This window comes from Phyllostomus discolor, chromosome 8 (genome assembly GCF_004126475.2).
Source record: "Phyllostomus discolor isolate MPI-MPIP mPhyDis1 chromosome 8, mPhyDis1.pri.v3, whole genome shotgun sequence".
Lineage (NCBI taxonomy): Eukaryota > Metazoa > Chordata > Mammalia > Chiroptera > Phyllostomidae > Phyllostomus > Phyllostomus discolor.
The window spans coordinates 7,577,508-7,594,491 of record NC_040910.2 but is presented as its reverse complement, the minus strand read 5'-3'; the positions used below and the strand labels follow the sequence as shown (position 1 = coordinate 7,594,491).

The window sequence follows — 16,984 nt, the reverse complement described above, 5'->3', positions numbered from 1 at the left end:
GATTAGTGTGTTTTGAACTTTGCATCTGATAGGTTAGCTATCTCTTCCTCACTTCTATTTTTTTCCAGAGCTTTGATCTGTTCTTTCATTTGGGCATTTTTTTTTTGTCTCAACACATCTGTTACATAGTAAGGTGTTCACCTGGGCAGGGCAACCCAGATGCTGCCTTTTGGTGCTGTATGTGGGGGAAGGGTCCGAGAAGGAACAGTGCTGCTCGTTCGGCTCTCTGCCAGCTTTTCCTCACTTCCTCTGCTACCCACAGGCAAACTGGGCCCTTCTGGTGCTGATTCCCAGGTGGGTGGGTTCATGTACATTCTAGGACCCTGTGGGTCTCTCCGATGGACTCTCTTGTGAGACTGAGAGTTTCTCCCACTGCCGCCTCCACCTCCACAGGTGTTTTCAGTCAGAGGTTTGAGACTTTATTTCCCTGCGGGGACTCTGGGTTGTGCAGTCTGTCTGTCTCCCCAGTTGTTCCCCCTGGTTCATCTGCACACCAATGTGGGACCGCTCAGTGTGCAACCCTCCCCCTTGCCTACCCCAGTCCTCCAGCTGCCTCCCTTTCCATGTGTCCTCTCCCCCCGACCCGGCTGCCAGTTCCCTGCCCCTCCTGTCAGTCTGAATGAATGTTTCTTCTTCAGCTCCTAGGTTGTCAGACTTCATACAGTTTGATTTTCTATCAGTTCTGGTTGTTTTTTGTTTTTAAACTTGTTGTTGTCCTTCTTTTGGTTGTGCGAGGAGGTACACTGTGTCTACCTACGCCTCTATCTTGGCTAGAAAACAAATTATCTTTATTTTAAATTGATATGAATTACACTTTAAAAAGCTGTTTATTATAAAATAAATATGACAAAAGTTTGCATAAAAACCAAGTACATTTAAAGTTGTATTAATATAAATGTTATGTATGTACAACTTATTTTATATACTGCCACATATTTACTTTATGAGAAAAAGCTAAATATATTATCACTTTGCTAATATTTTATTCTGACATTTTTTGGACCCATGTCCCGGAGCTTGAGGAGAAAACCTGCAGACGAAACTGTCAGCACCGAAGACGTGATGGGGAGGGGTCAGAGCCCTTTCCCTCAGCCTCCATACATCATGGAGACCGGGACTGCACGCCCACCCCTGCCAAGAAGAGGAAGGTGTATTCGGAATCTTTAAGTTATAACTTTCATTGATTTTTCTCGTCTTAAGATGTTCACATAGCTTAACAACAAAATTACACTGGCTTTATAAAGTAAATTGGTGATTTATTTATTTATTTTTATTCATTTAGCCTAAATTATGACAAAATCAGCTTTAGGAAACAGCAATGATTTATCATGTCACAATGTCTGTCAGTCAAGAATCTAGGTTTGAGTTCATTCACACACCAGCCTAAAAATCTGCTGTGGACCAGGTCTGCGACCTCACTGGAGGCCTGAGTTTCTTTTCCAAGCTCATTCAAACTCTTGGCAGAGTTCACTATCTTGAGGTTTGTTCATCTAAAAATAAAAGGCCAAACTGAGAGGCAAGAAACATTTCTTCTAGCTCTAAAAAAAAATAGTTATTCGGGAACCACTGATTCCGGCAGATGCCCAAGTAGCGTTTCAATGAGGGGATAAAGGCAAAGGGGTTTTATGAGAAAGGGAAGGAGGGTAATTACAGGAATACGAGGAAGGGATTTCTACGGGTGTTAATAAGCTACGTTATTCTTTAGTTGTCCGTGGTGGTGCCAATTCTAAAGAATGCCTTTAATTTTCACTTTGGAAGTCAGGACGTCTGCTTTTCTGTTAGCTCTGCAGACAGTCATTTGGAACGGGACACTGGAGCAGCCCAGGCCAAAGGCTCCTCTGCCCGGTGCTAGCATCCAAAGGTCGGAGGAGTGAGACCTACTGGGCAGTTCCTCTGGGGTGGCAGCTCCAACCGCATTTTGAAGGGCCCCCATTCATATCATTGTCCACAGGGCACAAAACTGAAGTCACAGTATTTTGGCTGGCTGTCAAAGGGAGACAGTTCTCCGCTGCTAGAGGGTGCCATAGCTGCTGTACTGCATTCCTCAGCACAGCGCGGTAGTGGCCTCTTCAAGGGGAATGGGAAATGGCTTCTGTGGCTTCAGGTTTCTGTGACTTCTCCCATCTCTGTCTTTCAGATGTGCCTTTAAAGGACTCACCTGACCAGGTCAAAGTATAGAGGGGATATAGAGATTCCACACCAAGGATTGTAGGGTCATGTTAAAATTCTACCTATGGTATTCATCTATTTCTATCATCCAGAATATGAACAGCTTAGATATTCTCTACCCCTTGTACCTATATGGTCCAAATTATTGGCACATAATCAATTCTAGTTTTAGTCTTAGTTTTTTAAATTTTTATTGAATTCTACAAATGATCTACTGATGTCATCTTTTACAATCCTAGCACCATTTATTTCTTTTTGCTTTTTAGCATTTTGTTCAGTTTGACCAGTGATATATTTATTTGTTTTGCAGAAGTAGCTTGCTTTTGAAATTACGAAGACACTAACAAATTTTCAGGATACAGGAAAGTAAATGTTCATTGGACAGAGGTAAATTCAAATCCATTTCAACTTGTGAAGCTCATTTTAGGTTTTGTTAAAAGGATAAGAAGATAGTGATATATGCAAAAATTATGATTTTTCTCCAACAATGTCCCTAAAATAAACTCAGCATGGGTGACACTGCAGAGTGTAGCAGGTGATTACCTTTCCCCCCCAAATAGGCATTTAATTAATATTTTAAAGTGAATGAATAGTTTAATGAATAATCCAAAACTCTGACCCACCCCAGACATTGTCAAAGATCTTGTGTAGACATATCTTAATCCTCAAAACTCTGGTCTGTACAATACCATGATATTCTCTTCTCTTTTCTGTTAGCTTAAACAAACTATGCCAAGGACAGTAAAGAAAAAGTGCCTTAGTAATGAATGGACATATGGATGAATATTTACATCATGAATGTCATAAATGAATGAAATGCCATTAGTAGTTGAAAACAGATCAGCCTTATTCCAATGTTTGCCATTTCTATTACACCATGGTCATTGATTATTGCACACTGTGACCAATGTTCTCAAGTTCTTCCAAAAGGAAAAGCTAAGGATTCCTCAAAATTCTGCTAGTCACATTTATTTTCAAAATGTAATAGGTGAGTATATATTTTAATGTATGCTTTATAAATTTTAAATAAGGAGGAATATTTTAAGTGCATGAATAAAAGTGCAGATTAATGCATCCAATATCCATGTACTTAATACAAAACTTTGAAACTGAACATTAGTCACATTTGTTTCTGCTTCTTTTGAGAAATAAAATCCTCCTCGTATATTTGAGACCCACCTTGAGCACCTTCCTGATTACATTTCCCTAACTTCATTCCAGAGGTGATCACTACCAATCACTCATGGTCTGGCAATCTTTTTTGTGTTCTCATACTTTCACTACATATGCTTTCTTGCATAGGTTTTTGATTTTTTAAGTGATAGCAACATGTGTGTATTATTCTGGCACATAATCTGATCATCTTTTTGAGATTTATCCATATTGATACATGCCATTCTAGTTTTAACTTCTGCATAAATCCCATAAATAAACTACAACTTATTTTTCTGTTATTCTGATATTTCAGATTATTTAGAATTTTCATTATGACATATAATACTCTAATAAATCTTTTGTGTAAATGTTATCAGACACAACTTCTCCGCAGTATTCAAAGATCTGTCTGGAAAAAGTCCAGCCATTGTTAGTATAATGAGAACAGTTTGCACGACACTGATGTAACCTGGCAGCCAAGGAGAGTGGACTGGAGTGCGCATGTGTGAACAATGATGACTTCACTCTACTAGTCAGGGGGCCAGTAGTCGCTGTTGAATGAGCATGTGTGCTGTATTGCTTTTGCATTCAAAATGAGCAAGTAGAACATCAAATTTTGCGTTAAGCTTGAGCATTCCTCCACAGAAACTATTCGGATGATTGAGAAGGCTTTCGGTGATGATGTAATGAGTGCAGCCCAAGTAAAAGTGTAGCACAAATTCTTCAAATATGGTCGACGATGTGTTGAAAGTGATCCACACTCTAGAAGGCCTGCAACAAGCAGAGCACCTGAGAATGTTGAATGTCTATGGGCTGTAATTAGCAAAGATAGGTGACTGCCAGTGTGAGAACTAGAAGCTGATGTGAGGATTTTAAAAACTACTGTCTTTGAGGTTTTGACACAGGACCTTGGCTTGAAATGCACTGTGGAAAATGTGTTCTGCAGCTTCTGCTACCAGAGCAGAAACATCATCATACTGCAGTTGGGAGAACTGTGTGAGGTGCCAAGGCACCTACCTGGAAGTGGACTGAGGCATCATTGTCCCACGTACAACGTTTCTTGTACCTTATATCTTCTTCAATAAATGTCTCTATTTTTAGTGCATGGATGGATACTTTCTGGACAGGCCCTGTTTACTAGGAATAGAATTTAGGATTATAGAGAAGTTTGAAAAAAATCTTTGAATGAGACATTCAAATTCTGTCTGTAAAGTGTTTTCCAAATTTATTCCTCACTAGAATTGCATCAGAGCTCTTTTTTTCTCCAAATTCAAGCTAACATGCAAAATTATATGACATCTGACAGGTCTGAAATGTTATCTTCTTTTAATTTGAATTTTCTTATTTCAAGATTGAACAACTTTGCATATACTTTATTTGCTATTGGTTTTATTTTTCTCAAAGTTGACAGTCATACCTCCTGAGACTTACTTTCTATTGGTTCTTTTACTTTAATTCATTTATTTTAATGTCCTTTATATATTCTACATACTAATCCTTTTGAATATCCACACATTTAAAATATGCCTTTCAGTAGGTAGATACACTTAGTCTCCTCTCAAAACCAAAGAACAACAACAAATTTAAAACCAAAAAACATGCCCTGGCTGGTGCGGCTCAGTGGATTAAGTGCCAGACTTCGAACCAAAGGGTTGCCAGTTTGATTCCCAGTCAGGGCACATGCCTGGGTTGCAGGCCAGGTCTGCAGTAGGGGTGCTTGAGTGGCAACCACACATTGATGTTTTTCTTTCTCTCTTTCTTCCTCTCTCCCCCCTCTAAAAATAAATAAAATTTAAAAACAAAAAAAAACAAAAACAAAATCAACCAGAACTGCCAAAAAATTGAACTGTATAGAAGTCCAACAACCAAGGAGTTAAAGAAGAAATATTCATCCAGATTGGTAGGAGGAGCAGAGACAGGCAGCTGGGGTGGAGAGGACTCACAGCGAGGCAGCGGCTGGAGGACTGGGCAAGGCAGCAGCTGGCAGAGTGGGCGGTCCCATATTTGCATGCAGAAAACCTGGAGGAACAACTGGGCAGCGAGACAGTACAACCCAGGGTTTCAGTGCGGGGAAGTAAAGCCTCAAAACCTCTAACTGAAAAAACCTGTGGGCCCTACCTGGTGTGGCTCAGTAGATTGTGTGCCAGCCAGCATACCAAAGGGTAGCCAGTTCAATTCTCTGTCAAGGTACATACCTGTGTTGCAGGCCAGGTCCCCGGTAGGGGGCGCGCTAGAGGCAACCACACATTGATGTTTCTCTCCCTGTCTTTCTCCCTCCCTTCCCCTCTTTCTAAATAAACTCTTTAAAAAAGTTTTTGAAAAAAACTATCTGTGGCGTTTGAGGTGTCAGGAGAAACTCCCAGCTTCACAGCAGAGATCATTCAAGAGGCCCACAGGGTCCTAGAATGTGTGCAAACCCACCCACCCGGGAATAAGCACAGAAGGGCCCAATTTACTTGTGGGTAGCAGAGGAAGTGAGTAAAAGCCTGCAGAGAGCTGAACAAGCAGCACTGTTCCCTCTTGGACCCCTCCCCCACACACATCACCAAAAGGCAGCACCTGGGTTGCCCCGCCCTGGTGAACACCTAAGGCTCCACCCCATACTACATAACAGGTGTGCCAAGACAAAAAATATTGCCCAAATGAAAGAACAGATCAAAGCTCTGGAAAAAAATAGAAGTAAGTGATGAAATAGCTAACCTATCAGATGCACAGTTCAACACACTAGTAATCAGGATGCTCACAGAATTGGTAGAGTATGGTCACCAAACAGAGAACAAAGTGAAAGCTATGAAAAGTGAAATAAAGGCAAATGTTCAGGGAACCAACAGTGACAGGAAGGAAACTGGGACTCAAATCAATAGTTTGGAGCAGAAGGAAGAAATAAACATTTAACTAGAACAGAATGAAGAAACAAGAATTCAACAAATGAGGAGAGGCTTAGGAACCTCTGGGACAACTTTAAATGTTCCAACATCTGAATCCTAGGGATGCCACAAGGAGAAGAGGAAGAGCAAGGAACTGAAAACATAATTGTGTTGCGACCCTTCAAGGCCAGGCAGGTTGATGGTATTTGTGCAGATGGAAAAATATTCACAGAGCCATGGGGACATCTGGCATGCCTTTATTCACGGGTGGGTGAGCCATGCACTCTGCAAGCTGCGTGTCTATCTGTGTGTCTCATGTCATGGCCCTTGCTCCCCAGCATGGCACCCATCCTGTCACCTGTCCCCTTGTGTGTCTCTCATCATCATCACCCTCAGCAGGGAGTCCCTACCTGTTTAAGTACTAGAGGGGAACAAAGCCAGAAAGATGCCAGAAATTATATAACATAACATAATTCTGCACATGTGAGCTCACTTCATGTTATGGGAACAGTTTACCAGAACCAGTCTCAAGGCTTTGAGAACACTAGTTATCAGGCCCCTCCAAGGCTATGGGAACACTGCTTCCCTTAGCTACCCACACACCTGGGTGAGGAAGCCAGACTGCCTCCCCTTACCCTACAGTCCATCCTTTCTGGGTTTCTAGCCTTACAGTCTACGTGAGGATGTCTTCTGCCAGGTTCCCTTGGCGAGGAGGGCAGAGCCCCGCCCCATCACCCACAACAGCAGGGCAGGCTATAGCAGTAAGGAAGTGAAACATCCGTGCGGCCACAGCAGCAGCACAAGCTTCGACAGCACACAGCCAAAGCACAGGTAATCAGACTACCCCTTGGTACAACGGCCGGTCCAATTCCCACACAGTGAGGCCACTCATGTGGGCCACCTACCCAGAGGGTCCCAGCGGGAACAGCAGCCCACACGTCATCCTGTGCCACCCAGTAATGTCCAAGAATAGGTGTCTGAGTCCAGCCCACCTGGGCTTGTCCTTTGGAGTTCTCAGTGCAAAGGGGCACTGGTCCAGCCAGCTCCACAGCCCCGGCTGTGAGCCACTCTGAGCCATCCCATATGGAGTAGCCACTTAACAGCCTGGGCTGGTCATACCACTGCTTGGCCCCAGCATAGATGTCAGTCCAGGTAGCACTCCACAAGGGACGTTCGCTGTTCCACTGTTTCTAAAGCCACGTCCAATCTGAGACAGAAGCAGGAGAGATGCACCATGGGAGGCCGGCTGATGAGCTCAGGGGGAGTTCATTGCAGACCCAGCATGCTGACTGGTCAGCCAGTGAGGCATGGGTAGGAACCCAGTCCACTATGGTGTTACTTTGCACTCTAAGGGCAAAAAGACAGAGCAGTTATAGGCACCAGTAAAGGCAAGTTAGGACCCTCAGGCAATATACAAGCAAGCTTCTTCTGGTCGGCTGATAAGATGGTGGCTCGCAAAGGGGTCTTCCTGGGCGTGACCACCAGACCTTTGGTGCCTCGACGGGGGGCTCAGCGTCTTATTGCAGTGACAGGGCAGAACTGATAATGGGCCATAGGGAAATCACAGAGGTGCCACGAAGAAGCAGTTGATGGTCTGCTGGCCCTGGATGTGTCATCTTTAAGAACGGGGCACATGTCCCAATCACCCAGGGTCCTATCTGTAAGTCTCTCTCCACCCCTTGGCCCCAAGGGGCAATAAGAGCCACCCAACACATGTGAGAGGCTTCTAATTCCCAAGGCCACGTCCAAGTGGCTGTTTGCCCTCGCTCTAGACCCTCCGGAGCAGGCAGGAGAATATTCCCGCTTTCCCACGCCTGGTTTCAGCAAGGCACCCTCAGTCTGTGCCTGTGGCTGAATTGGAGCTGCAGGCCAGTGAAGCGAGGCTTCCGCCGGAGCTGGGCACCCCCAACACCTCTCATTTAGAGTCCAGAGGACAGTTCACAAGCGTTTTGCCCAACCCCTCAGTGTAGGTCCTAACTGTCATGGGGGCAGTTCCTGGTACAGCCTCTGTGACCAACAGGGCAGCATACACTGCAGCCAACATCTTTTCACTTAAGCGTACTATACCTTTGAGCTCCTTCCATAGTTGGGACCAGAAACCCAAGGGCTGACAAAGCTGTTCTGATTGCTGCCACACACCCCATCCAGAGCCTTCCTGTGTCACATGTGCATCTAGCTCACAGGATCTAACAGGATATTTCCTCCCTGTTCTTGGGAGGTCGACACAACCAAGTGGCCCTTTGGACACACAGGATTGGCCTTTTTGGGTCATACCCCTGAGGTTTGGACAGATAATTTAGGCCTGCACCAGACGCCGGTGTGTGGGCACCAGCAGCTGCATTTGCACGGCACTGGTGCGCCTCTGCGGTGGGAGCCTGTGGTTGGCGCCACCACTGCATCCCCTCAGGTTGCTGAGTCTGTGTTTCTGCAACTCCGGAGACTGCTGTCTCTGGGGCTCCAGGAGCTGCTGTCATCTTCTGGGGCCTCTCTGACAGGCACCACACTCGCTTGTCGCCAGTGTGACCGAGGCTCTCTGGCCCCATCCCTATCAGTGAGCTTTCTGGCGCCAGTGCCTGCTTGCCCGTCTGGTGGCAGCTCCAGCCTTCTTTCTCGTAGAACTCCAGGGTCCCGCTGCCAGCTCTGCCAGCCCCCATGGCCGCCCCTCCTCCTGGAACACGGCTGCAAATCTGGGCTCTGAGAGCACGGCCTTGACCCACAGGCCCGGCAGCCCACGCTGCTGGCCCACAGGGGTCCCGGCCTTGTTCATAGAGTTGAAGCAGAAGAGCTGTCAGGATTTAAGCAACAGATCAAGCTCTAGTGGAGGTTAGAGGTTGATCCCTAAGAGAAAAGAGTTCGTTTTAAGTTCTAGACTAAAGCCATTTCTGGACTTACCTCTCTCTGCTCTTGAGCAGCAATACAACATAGAATATTAACTTCTGATACGGCATGCCCTCTCTCCTTGGGCTTAAGATGAAAGAACACAAGCTTTCCAATGTCACCCCTGAAATAATTTTGCCATTTTAAACAATGATGTAATTAAGAACCAGCAGACGGATTTCTATGTAAACGAAGTTGTATTGTCCCGGTCACTTCTGTAACATCTGATTAGTGGGGATGAATGGGACCTTAATGCCTTTAATATCGATTTCTACATTTCAGCCCAATTTTTCTGGTGTTTAAGTTCGCAGAGGACACTTTAAAAAAAAAATGCCCATTCTCAGGTTTAAAAACATTTTGTAATTTGGAGTCCTTTCCTCCTCAATTATCCCAAGGGCCACACTTCTCTTCCTGTCCAGTTCTGATTGCTGCCAGGTTGAACTATGACCCTACTCGGTGTCACAAGATCTGTGTTGTTTTTGAATAAATCCCAGCTCTCCATTTGTGTCTGAATTACTTTGGCTTATTACACGTGAAAAACATAGTAACACACTTTAAGGTGAAGTGGACTACTAGGTTGCAAACATTTGATTATAATCTTGTAGTAAATAATGTTGGAGGGGTGGTATTGGAGGCAGGGGGAGATTTTGGGGAACAGGAAGAGAGTATGAATCATGTAAGCCCATTCTTCAGAACTGAAAATATATTCAAATTTTAAACTTATTTCTTCAAAAGTAACTAATTAATAAAACAGTTAAAATATAAATTTAATGTGCTTTAACAAGTGCAATCAATTAATTTGAATTTTGTAGTGTTATATTCCTCTAAAATGTATAGAGATCTTAGTGTAATACATTCCTTTATCTGATTCTGTATGTGATATAAAATGTTTAAACCTGTGAAATACAACTAATTTATTTATTATGGTTTTATATTTTGATGTTTCCTCCCTTCTCGTTCTTCTAAAGAAGCTCCAAAGGAGATAGATGTGATTTATAGCAGGTTACTGGAGTAAACAGAAATATCATTCACACATTTCAGCAGTCAAGCATTAAAAGCACACAATACCATAATAATAAATTGCTCACATTAACTTGCCTCTAAAAACTGAAAAACATATTACAAGAAAGTATCATTTAAGAATTGTCATAATTCCATGTTCTTTTGGATGTGTAACTGTCATTATTTACTACTATTTTGAACTGTTTTCAATATTTCAGCTTCCCGTTCACCTCAATCCAAATAGAGTGAAAATTTGAAAGGCATAGAGAATCCAAATGCTGTTACAAATCATAAAACAAAAACACAGAAGAAATGACCGAGAAAAAATAAACAGATGTTATTTTTCCTTTATTTGTTAATATTTTATGACAATGCTCTTGCCTGAGATTATTTCCTCTTCAAACAAATCCCTGTGGAGACAGGACATCTGTATAACAATCAGGTCTGCTACACGCACGCAGGGCTCGGCCAGAAGTGCCCTCTGCGGATGAAGGGAACGAAACCCGTCTGTCCTGAGTGAAACGTGAGACTGGCCTGGGCTCAGCCCAGAACAAGCCCGTTGGGAATTCACTGCCTTCGGGATCCAGGAGTAGCCAGCCGGGGAGAAGAGGGACACCGTCTGAGCCTCCAGGCATGCCTGACACTCCTTCCGAAGAAATCAGGACCTCAGCACTGCCCCACGTACCAGATCCAGGTCAAGGCTGAAAACACCGCCCACCAGCCCAGAGAGCACTGGGCCAATGGACCTCACTGGGCCTCACATTCCGTCCAGAGAGTTTCGCCCGATCGGGACTCCACTTGATGCTTCCTTCAGGTTCTGCTCAGCCGTTGGGAAGTGTTCCGCCGACTCGGCCACGTCACGGAGGCCCTGCAGTCCACGCAGAACGCCTTCGGGTGCCGTCCACACATCTGAGGCTGAGGAAGGAATGTCACAGACAAACTGTTTATTTATAAGTAACTGCCTCAGGCAATCCTCTTGAAACCAAGATCCAACCTAAAGTATTCAGATTGTCCAGGACATGCTAGGGGCCCTGTGAATGGGACTGATGACTGCGGATCCTGCCTGGAGCGCCCTCCCATTGCGAACTCTGTCTGCAGCCCTCAGGGGTGGTGCTTTTGTATGGGTACCACAGCCACGTCATCATCACTGTGATGCTCATGGGACAGCGCATAATGAAGCATGATCCTGGAGGGCCTACAGGATAGGAAAGATTTGTGTGTTTTTTTTAAGATTTTATTTATTTATGTTTAGAGAGGGAAGAGAGGGAGATAGAGAGAGAGAGCAACATCAATGTGCAGTTGCTGGAGGTCATGGCCTGCAACCCAGGCATGTGCCCTGACTGGGAATCGAGCCTGCAACACTTTGGTTCACAGCCTGCACTCCACCCACTGAGCTACGCCAGCCAGGGCTATATAGGAAAGTTTATACTTCATTCTCCACCCGAAGGAGCAAGTGATGGAGTTGAAGAGTTGAACTCCAGACAAGAATCCTCTTTGCGATGCTTCAGACTGCATCACAGGCAATTCTAAAACTTCAATAGTGGGCTTTGGAGGGAACGCTGCCTTCCCCATGCTGGACTTGGTACATAGCCTGGGTGTTGTGGTTTTCCAGAGGAAGTCATGGTTAAGAACTCGGGGACCACAGGCCCAGCCATGCTCACAGGCCCAGTGGCATCCCGAGCCCAGAAGCTCCTTCAGGGAGCCTTGTGGAAAAACCAACTGACTGTGCCAATACACTTCTATTCCCCACCAACTACCCTGAATGGATGCATAGCAATAAATACTTTCTTACCATGTCTTTACCATAGGTAGTTAACTGGTTATGAATAAAGAGAACAAGGGAAATTACACGTTGTGCTTAATAAGCTGGGGAGCATAAGCCTGTTTGCTTCACCAGCTTCACACCCTAAGGGGCCATAGTTTTGCCCCACCAAAGGGATTTACACTCCTCCCCCACCCTCGCTCCCTCCCTCCCTCCAGGGCCCAATTGCTAGGGAGTGTGGGGGAAGGTGATTGACTAAAGAGGTCTGTCAGTCTTCCTAGGGGCTGTAGACCTATCAAAAGCCCACAAAAGTTGGGGAAGTCAATTGGTTCTTTTGAAAATGTGCATGGTCTGTCCCAAACCCAAGTTAGCATAAATCCAGTGGGATGAAGAAGCTCTTCCCCACTTTCTTCCCTTCTCTCTCTTTTCCCCCACCCGTCTCTGGAACCCACACTCACCGTGTGTTTGCACATTCTTTCTGACCTAGGAACACGCGGCCATGTGGGTGTAGCAGCTCCTGGGGCCCGTGGCTGTCTGCACGGACTCACAAGAACCCAGCCTTAATACGAAGCAGAAACTCTGGACACTGGCTTTTGCTTTGGCCTTGCTGAGGACACGAATGGACTATGTGCATAGCGGAATGGAGGAAGATGGGAAATTGGAAACCCATGGGCAGATTGCCACAGAAATCAACCATATGGCCACACCACAGTCTCTCGTGTGTACATCCTTGGAGCACTTTCGTTGTGATACCCTAAAAGAACCTTCCCTCCACCGATGACAATATGATCTGCTGTGCTTGAGTCCATCAGTCACGGCAGCCTTGCATCCCTGGCTAGTTTACCCACCTCCTGACTGTCTACCATTTGCTACATTTAAGGTTTCATGAACCAGGCCTTGGGACACCGACTTTACTGTGTCCATTATGTGCTGTAATCATGAACACCTCCATCATCTTCTCCTTACAGGGAAAAATACCCTGCTGACTTGACTGAGATTCTTTCTTATCACCAGCCGTTGAATTGCATGCAACTTTGCATCCTTACGTGTCATTTTAAGAATTGCCAAGTCCAAGTCCTGCACACCTGGGCACCGTTATCCCTCACGGTCCCAAACAGCGGGCTAGTGAGTAAACGGTATTAGAAAGTGGGAGATAGTCTTAATGCGGGAGCCAGAGAAAGTCTCCCGGATGGGCTGATATTTGAGTAGATCATTGAATCATATGAAACAACAGGTCATGCAGAGCTGGCAGGAAGAGCTTTGTGTGATTTTGTTAACACCGCAAAGCTCCATTCCTTGCAACTTAAGCAGGAAGCCAAGAACACCCAGAGAACAGAGCCAACCCTGAAGATTTAGAGTTGTGAGAGTAGCAAAACTCTATCAGCTATATTGCTGGAGAAGGGAAAAAAGCAGCGTTTTATTGGTATTTCATTTAAGTACTGTTATATACAAGTGTTTCTATTACTTCTTATCATCTGCAGTAATACATCTTTATAAGTATAATTGAATAAAGTGCCACTACCCATATATTCCCTGCCTAGTTAATGACTCTAATACTAATTGAAAAGTGTCTGCAATGTCATAATTCTATCAATAAATCTATGTATTTATAGCCATGCTATCAACAGAGTATCACATTGTTTTGACCTGGTGCCATTTTAGCAACAGGCAATAAAAAAGGGGGAGAAATAAGATCTTCCAGGCAAACCTGGGTGCTGCTCATGCACACTTATTTTTCAAGCCTAGGAAAATAATGCTTCTTAAAGCATTTTCCTTTAACTTTCTAGACCTGGATTTCATTGTTCTTAATTTATATGATATTTCTTGATAATGGCTTCATCAGCCTGCCTGTAAATTGTCCATGAGAATATTCTATTTTCCTTTTTGCCATTCACCTTCTGTTCTACAATAGGATTTTAATTACATTCGAAAGATTTTTTTAGAGGATCTTTAATAGTAATTTCCCCATTGCTAGCCTAAAGCTCTTTCTTCTATTCACCCCTCTCATCTCTACTAATGCGATTTTCTTAGTTTGTAACCTGCATCCGGCATTAACCACAAATCCACATAGGGGCAGGGAGAGTTCATGCTTGAAAAGTTGGTAGTTTGTATTCTGACACTTAAACTGTCCACTTTTATGTAGCACATATAAGCTTTCTTGCTCAGTGAGGTAAGTGTTGCTTAGAATTCATAGGACTCTATTTCAGAGCTGATTCCCCTATTATAGCACCAAATGGTATAGGAGTAAAAACTATGTGTGCGTTACTGAGTATGTATTCGGTGTCAAGGAGACTACTATATAATGGTGAGTAAGTAGTGACCAAAAGTGACATGTGACTCCCGTTCTCATGGAGATGATCCAAGAAATGAGATAATTAATTATACAATGGCCATTTAGTAACTATGGTGTTTAAGTTTAGTAATTATTTTGTTTGAATGAATTAAAAATAAAACAGAATTTTCATGGGAGAAAATAGTGTCTTCACCTAGTGTGGAATATAACACATTATGTCCCTGAGAAGGAAACTGGGGTGAGAAGGGGAAGCCAGTGAATATTTCAGTTCAATGATAACAAATCAGAAAAACATTTGCTGTTTGAAAAATGGAAAAAGGCTGATGTGTTTGGAGCCTAATGAGTGAAAGAAGATTGGCAGGAATTTGAGCTGGATCAGAGTCCATGGACAGATTAGCTGTCAACCGAAGACTAGAGTTTTGTCATGGCAATAACAAAGCAGTGCAATAATTAGCTACACTTTGAAGCCCAATACTTTGAAATATGAAAACTATAAGCAACAAAAACAATTATACAGTAAAAAAGATTAACAGTTAATACAGCTATAAATAATGTACATTATCTAGATAAACTTAAGAGGTACACTTTCTTATTTTAAGACAATGATAATCTTTTGTATAATAAGAAAAAAGAAAACAATATGTTAGAATTATCTAGGGCTGATAGCATGCTTACTGTTGAATAAACTATCCTCAAGTGGCATTTAAATTATTAGATATATAGTAATATTAGACCCTGAGTCTTTCAAGAAAATATTTCTTTGGTATCATTTAAAAATAGAATGTTAATTTTGTCTTCTCCAATGCCAGGAGCCCCAAAATTCCAAAATCATAGAGCATTTCTAAGATAAATCTATGATGCAGATGTTAAAAATAAAGGAGTAGAATTTAAATTTTATTATATAAAATAAGATTTATTATCATGTATTAGGAATTTGTTTTTTGATTTTTTTAGACTAGGCTTTGTCTGAAAACTTATTTCTTTATTTTAATTTAAACTGTATACCTTTAGCCCTGTTTTCTACATTGGTAACATATAACAAAACTCTACTACAACATCTCAAACGGGATATCAACACAAATGCAGTCATGTAATGAAACATTTCCATCTCCCTCATATACCTACCCAACTTTCATCCTATCCATGTCTCATCCTTAACTCCAGGTGACCACTGATCCGTTCAACGTTTTAACAATTTTGTCATTTTAAGAGTACTATATTAATGAAGTACAATAATATGTAGACTTTTAGGGCTGGCTTTATTCAATAATCAGCATAATCCTCCAGACATTCATCCAAATTGTTGTGTGTATTAATAGTTTGTTCCTATTTACTGCTGAGTAGTATTTCATGGTATGGCTGTCCCATGGTTTGTTTAACCATTCACCGGTGAGAAAGATATTTGGATTATTTCCAGTTTGGGGCTGTTACCAATAAAGTGCCTATAAACACTCTGTACAAATTTTTATGTGAAATAGTTTTCATTTCTTTGGGGTAAATGCCCAAGAGTGCAACAGCTAGATTGTACAATGATGGCATTTTATTTGTTTAAACTGCAAAACTCTTTTCCAGGGTGCTTACACCATTCTACATTCTTACTGGTAATGTGGAGTGGTGGGGTTTCCCCACATTTAAGTATTTGATGTTGTCCCTATTTTTTTAATTGAAATAGTCTGATAGTTGTATAGTGATATTCCTTCATGACTTTCATTTGTATTTTCCTCATGGCTAATAATTATATCCAATATTATTTCATGGGCTTCTTTGCCATCTCTGCCTCTTTGTTGGTGAAATCCCTCTTGATATCTTTTGCCTATTTACTTAATGGATAATTTATTTATTTATTTATTTATTACTGTTGAGTTTTGTAAGCTCTTTATAATGTTTAATTCTAAGGGTTTAAGTTTTTTTGTTGCTGTTGATTTTTTTTAACTTAATCCTTATGTTTCCTCTTAGGCTTCATCGAGATATCATTGACATGTAACACTGTAATTTAAAATACAAAGGGATCATTTGATTTACTTATATATTGTATAAAATAGAACTAACTAGAGCATTCAGCAATCCCACTTCTGGATTTATGCTCAAAATAAAAAAAAAAAAAACAGAAGAGATTCCTGCACTCCTACATTCATGGGGGTGTTATATGCAGGAGTCAAGATCCAGAAGCAACCTAAGAATTCATCTAAGAATAGACTGTTCAAGCAGATGTGCCATGCCTGTGCGCGTGCGCACACACACACACACACACACCCCACACACAATGAAATATTCAGGCAAAAGAAAGGAGGAAACTGCCATTTACAGGCACGGTGCTGAATATACGAATCCTCTGCTTGCGTGAATTTCCAACTTCAGTATTAAACAAAATGCAGAATAACAGAACACGTTAAACTATTTGGATTGCATTTTCACTTGTTAATGTGAAAAGAGTGTTCTAAAGCCTGTGTCATATTTTTGATGTATCTTAAGTAAGGCTTTGACACTCAGGAGGAAATTCAAAAAAATACAGGATGGTTTTGACTGTTTCACATTTTAATATAGAAATCCCCTGTTATAGCTGAAGTGCAGTAAAATACATTGTAGAAGCAGTATGGTTTAAAGTTTTGATATATGTGTGTACAGTTTCTAGTTCTAAAATTACCAGTTGTGTAACAAAGGTCAAGTCATAGAAGCTGATTATCATAGTATTTTTTTTACTTTAAAATGGGCATAATAAAACGTGTGTAGTTTAGCTTATAGAGTGTAGGAAAAATGGAATATTTATTATATTCAGTATATTTTCTAAGCTGCAATATGTGAACTATTACATTTAGCCCACCCTTATAAAAATGCCATAATATATTCTGCACTACATTT

General features: G+C 42.3%; 1 non-coding gene across 1 annotated transcript; it reads right to left on the bottom strand.

Moving 5' to 3' along the window:
* Nucleotides 1-1,003: 1,003 nt before the first annotated feature.
* On the bottom strand, nt 1,004-1,148 carry LOC114504389. The gene has a single exon (XR_003685164.1). It is a non-coding gene; the product is annotated as a small nucleolar RNA SNORA57 (small nucleolar RNA).
* Nucleotides 1,149-16,984: the final 15,836 nt, after the last annotated feature.